Below are 6,000 nucleotides of genomic sequence, written 5' to 3'. Positions count from 1 at the left end.
GTTTATTTTTTTGTAATTTAGAAAAATGTATTTTGTTAATTTAATTTATTTAAATTTATTGTAATGTTAGGTGTTAGTAAAAGGCAGGTTAGGTTTTATTTTACAGGTAATTTTGTATTTATTTTAACTAGGTAGCTAGTACATAGTTAATAACTATTTACTAACTAGTCTACCTAGTTAAAATAAATAGAAACTTAGCTGTGAAATAAAAATAAAAGATAAAAAGATAGATACAATGTAACTATTAGTTATTTTGTAGCTAGCGTAGGGTTTATTTTCCAGGTAAGTAAGTATTTAGTTTTAAATAGGAATTAGTTAGTTATTAATAGTAAGTTTTTTTAGAATTATTTTAATTATATTAAAGTTAGGGGGTGTTAGGGTTATGTTAGGGTTATAGGGTTAGAATTAGGGTTACATTAGGGGTTAATATATTTATTTAGTGTTAGTGATGTGGGAGGCCAGAGGTTTAGGGGTTAATAACTTTAGTATAGTGGCGGCGGCGACATTGGGGGCGGCAGATTAGGGGTTAATACATTTATGTAGGTGGCGGCGACGTTGGTGCGGCAGATTGGGGGTTAATAAGTGTAGGTAGGTGGCGGCAACATTGGGGGCGGCAGATTAGGGGTTAATAAGTGTAAGTAGGTGGCGGCAACATTGGGGGCAGCAGATTAGGGATTAATAAGTGTAATGTAGGTGGCGGTGATGTTAGGGGCGGCAGATTAGGGGTGTTTAGACTCGGGGTTTATGTTAGGGTGTTAGGTTTAAACATACATTTTTTCCCCATAGACATCAATGGGGCTGCGTTACGGAGCTGTACGCTCCACGATTGCAGGTGTTAGGCTTTTTTTTAGCTGGCTCTCCCCATTGATGTCTATGGGGAAATCGTGCACGAGCACGTCAAAGCACCGCTTGTATTTGGGTGTGGTATGGAGCTCAACGCAACCATATCACCTGCATAAGCCGTTTTTTTTGCAAACCTGTAATAGCAGCGCTATTGAAGGTGAACGGTGAAAATAACTTGCAAGTTATTAGCTAGCCAGCCATAACGCAAAACTCATAATCTGTCTGTAAATTATCAAAAATAAAAAAGAATTACACCTAATCTAATAGCCCTATCAAAATAAAAAAGCCCCCCCAAAATAAAAAAAAACCTAGCCTACAATAAACTACCAATGGCCCTTAAAAGGGCCTTTTGTGGGGCATTCCCCCAAAGATATCAGCTCTTTTACCTGTAAAAAAATACAAAACACCCCCCAACAGTAAAACCCCCCACCCAACCAACCCCCCCAAATAAAAAACTATCTAAAATAACCTAAGCTAACCATTGCCCTGAAAAGGGCATTTAGCTCTTTTACATTGCCCAAACCCTAATATAGGGATCTTCCGGTTGGGGGCGGAGTCAACAGGTGCTGCAGGTGCTGCAGGTGATCCAGAACTCTGCGTGTCTCCCATAGTGAGAGCTTTTCCATCCCCCAGCTAACGCAGTTCTCCTTGGCCAGTTAAGAGCTGACTGGACCGGAGTAAAGGGACTATTACAGTCTGTGTCACAGAAGATCCATAGACAGCGTTGCTTTTTGGTTCAATCAACTCTTCCGTTCTTCTTCTGTTTTAAACCCTCCACCTATTGGAGCCTGGTATTGCTATTTCCGGACCGGTGCTCCGAGGAGAAGAGGCAAGGAGGGGTTCTCTCAGCTGGACTCGGCAGACGCTGCTCTCTGCTTCCATACACGCTGACCAGAAGGGGGACAGGCAAATCCCGCGGCTCCATTTGGTTGGTGTATTAAACACCATTTGGAATAGCAGGAAAGTCAGCCGGCGCTGTATTCATGCGGTAAGCCCGCAAAGACCTCAGGAACCTGAGAGAGACATACCCTAGACTATGCGGACACAAGGAGTATAAGGTACAAGGCTAAGGCTTGTAAAATACTCAGGAACTGTTGCATGTAAGGAGGGAAAGATTTGTGCACAAAGGATTCTACATTTAAAACCACTCTCTGCTGTATATTGGGGGGAAGTCAAAAAGGAGCCTCACTACGTTCAATCTGAGGAATGTATGCCACCAAGTGACGCTTTGGTGTATGTGTATATCAACACCCTGAGAGTTGTGCTACAGTACTCAACATACCAATTATTGTTAAAGAAGGTGGATTAACTTGGTAGACCACTTCACATTAACACTAGTGTGGAAATTTCTCTGTGGTGTTAATACCTTAACTACTAACAAGAAGCTGAACTATTTTTAGGATCCCCACATACAAAGGAAATATCCAGTGTTCCTTTCTTTCCTTGCTATACACATATATCAGACTTGGATTCTGCTCTGTGTGCACTAGTTGCCTAAGTCTGAACAACGGTCCATATCTGGCATTTATATATCAAGCTTCTGGTGTTAAGAATCTTATCAGGATAATTAAGAGCTTCAGCTAGGAGCACACTACTAGAGCTTTATTGAGCATATGAAAAGTACCTTGCATTTAAGTAAAATTGTGTCCTAAAGAACTTTAAATTTATTTCTGGCATACTCAGGGAAGAACACGATTGTACAACGTTTTCCCCTTTTCTCTCTTTTATATATTATAGGACATATTTGTCATATTGTAAGGGTGTCTCTGTATAAGAGGTTAACTAAGATTACTGCATAATTATTTACTTAAGTTGTTGTGGATTTAGGAATCGGATATAACTCTATACTAAGATTATTTCTGTAGGCTGCTATAGGTCTAATCCTTTTTTTGTCTTTGTATTGTCTAACCTCTATTTTGATGGAAATACTGATACTATAGATTGTATTCCTTTATTCCTAATAGAGGTAATATTGAGTAACTACTGCCTAATAACTATTTAAGGTTTTTAATCTCTCTACCCGGGTAATTTGAAACCATATGACCATGGCCCCATATTGGACACTGTAGTATTTGAACCTCACGTTTCCTGACCCACACTTCCCTTTCACCTAAACCTAGTTTAAAAACTCTGATTGACACTTTCTTATTAAAGATGGTTTAACTATTACAAGCACTAACCTAGATAAGTGCGCTACCCCTCTTTTTTTTGTATACACTTTCACGTTTGTTTGTTTGTTTGTTTTTTCTCTTCATTTTTTTGCTGTCTCTTCACATTAATTAATAAGGGCTGTGTTCATGGAGAGATTTATATCTCAAGGAAAAGGTAGTTCACCAAGTATGCCTCCAAAATTGAGGGGAGATAAAAAAAAGAGGCAATAAACAAATGGAGGGGTGTCCAGATACCTCACAAGATAAAGGAGGTCCAAATGTACCTAATTATGACATGATGGAATTAGTGTCAGAAATATCTAAAATGATTACACCTCAGTTTGACCTACTTAAACTAGAAATGAAGAAATTAATGGGTTGATAAATGAAGTGAGACATTTCTCATCACGGTTAGATGAAGCTGAAACTAGAGTATCAGAACTAGAAGACAGCCTTAACCTGCAAGACCCTACTATAATATCTCACACAAAATTAATATCTATATTGCAAGCGAGAGTAGAGTATTTAGAGGATCGATCCAGGCGCAATAACCTTAGGGTTATTGGCCTCCCGGAAACACCTGATTATAAAGATCTTATGCAATTTGCCTCCTCTAACCTTCCCCAATTCTTGAATATCCAGCAACTCTCCCAACCAGTTCATATTGAAAGGGTTCATAGAGTAGGCCCAATTCGTTCTAACCCAGATGGTAAGATCAAACCTAGACCCATTATCATTAAGTTTTTAAATTTTCAAGACAAGGTATTATACCTTAGACACTATAGAAAATTTGATCTATTCCTAATCAAGATCATGCTGTTTCAAGATTTCTCAAATAAGACACTAGCTAAAAGGAGAGAGATGTCTCATTATTCCTTAAGCTTATGAAAGTCAATTTTAACATAAGACTAACATACCCAGCTAAACTTATTGTTCTAAGAGATGGAAAGACTACAATTTTGAATAATACAATGGAAGCTGATACCTTCTGCAGATCACTTGGTCTGGCATAAATTTAATTTTAATTATTTCATTAAAAAGGAATTAAGACACAACGAGTTAGAGTTTAAAATAAGAAATGTTATGTTTTTATGTTTATATGTCCGTTGCATTTTTGGTTAAGGGTTTTTGTTTGTTTTTCTCCCCTTTCCCTTTCTTCTCTCTTTCTCTCTACTTTAATCCTCTTATAGTTTAATGGGAACTGAACCACTCACATTTCTTTCCTGGAACGTAGGGGGCATAACCTCCCTGATTAAAAGGAAAATTATCATTAAACAGCTTGGGCGATATAAGCCCGATATTGCAATGATCCAAGAAACTCACTTAAAAGATCTAGAGATTGCTAAACTTAAAATGAGGTGGGTTGGGGAGGTTATTGCCGATTCGTATGATGGTAGGAAGAGAGGGTGGCAATTCTTCTTAGTAAGCACTTAAACTATAAGATAGAGGTCTGTGAAATAGATCTTGGAGGACAACATTTGATTCTTGAGATAATAATCAATAAAACGCAGTTTGTTTTGTGTAATATATATGGTCCAAATAATTTAGATTGTAAATTTTGAAATTATTTGTCAGTGCAACTATCAAAATATGTTGGTCAAAGTTTGATAATAGCTGGTGACATGAATGTAATATCTATGCCCAATCTTGATAGGTTAAGCCTAAGAACAACATTTAAGAGGGACTAACTATATTAATATTTAGTTAGTGCAATGAAAAGTATCATTGCTAAATGCAATACTCTTATTATTTTGATATCTAAATATCTGCACTAACATGGCTACTCCAATCAAGTAAATATAAATATATATATATATATATATATATATATATATAATAGGGTTGCACCGATACCATTTTTTAAGTCTGAGTACAAGTACCGATACTTGTTTTCAAATACTCGCCGATACCAATTACCGATACTTTTTTTACTGTCATCAGACAGTTTACCAAGCACAATACAGACTAACTATTTAAGATTCCTTCTTTATAATTATGAAGGACTGTAACTCAAAAGACATTATAAAATAATAAAACTGTTTTATTTGTCACAAAGTTCACAGAACATGTTTATAAATAAAAATATTACAAAAAAATATATTAATAACAACAACAATAAATAACAAATATAAAATTACAACCAACCAAAAGTGCAATACAGCAAAAAAAATAGAACAGTGCACTGTTTAATGATTGGGAACAACACTATGGGCTAGATTACATTTAACTGGCAAGCTTTACCAATGATCTCATTACATGTCCTACTCTCTTAAAGTCTATGGAATTGGAAATGTGAACAGAGCATTGGTAAAGCTTACAAATCAAAAGTAATCTAAATCTAGTTCTATAATTGCAGGATGAGTGTTCATTGGAATTAACTTAATTTGTCCTATGAGTACTCTTCCTGCAATTATATAATCTAAGGGTATGGATGTTCCTCAGAGTACAGTATGTTTTGAACATAATTGTGCAAGATGAGAACTAGCAGTAAAAAAGGCAATCAAGCAATACGAATAATTTTTCAAACGTTAGTGGCATGTTCTTTTTAAGGAACAGAACAGAAGCATCTCTGCATGTTCAGCTATTAGTCTGAGTCTTTTTTTGCTATCAGTAAGGAGGTTCGACTCTAAGTTGAACAGTCTTTCACTTTCCACACTACTGCATGGGGCAGAAAGATATTTTTGGGCCATTTTAGCCAGTGCTGAAAATCTCAGTTTATTAACTGCCCAGTACTTCAGGGGTTTCTGTGAACGAGGTACAGTGATCTCTCCTATAATAATACAAATAACAACAATTTGTATTTGCAGAACAATAGTAAACAATTTTTAGTTTAGTCTCCACTCCAGTTTAAAATGAAATGGGAACATGCAGTTTGAAAAAAGTCACAAGATAGCATATGGGTAGGAAGTGGAGGTATCAGTTTAAGTATCGGTGCATTTACATGAGTACAAGTACTCATGCAAATACTTGGTATCGGTACCGATACCGATACTAGTATCGGTATCGG

This window comes from Bombina bombina, chromosome 6, assembly GCF_027579735.1.
Source record: "Bombina bombina isolate aBomBom1 chromosome 6, aBomBom1.pri, whole genome shotgun sequence".
Lineage (NCBI taxonomy): Eukaryota > Metazoa > Chordata > Amphibia > Anura > Bombinatoridae > Bombina > Bombina bombina.
This window is presented reverse-complemented; position numbering follows the sequence as displayed.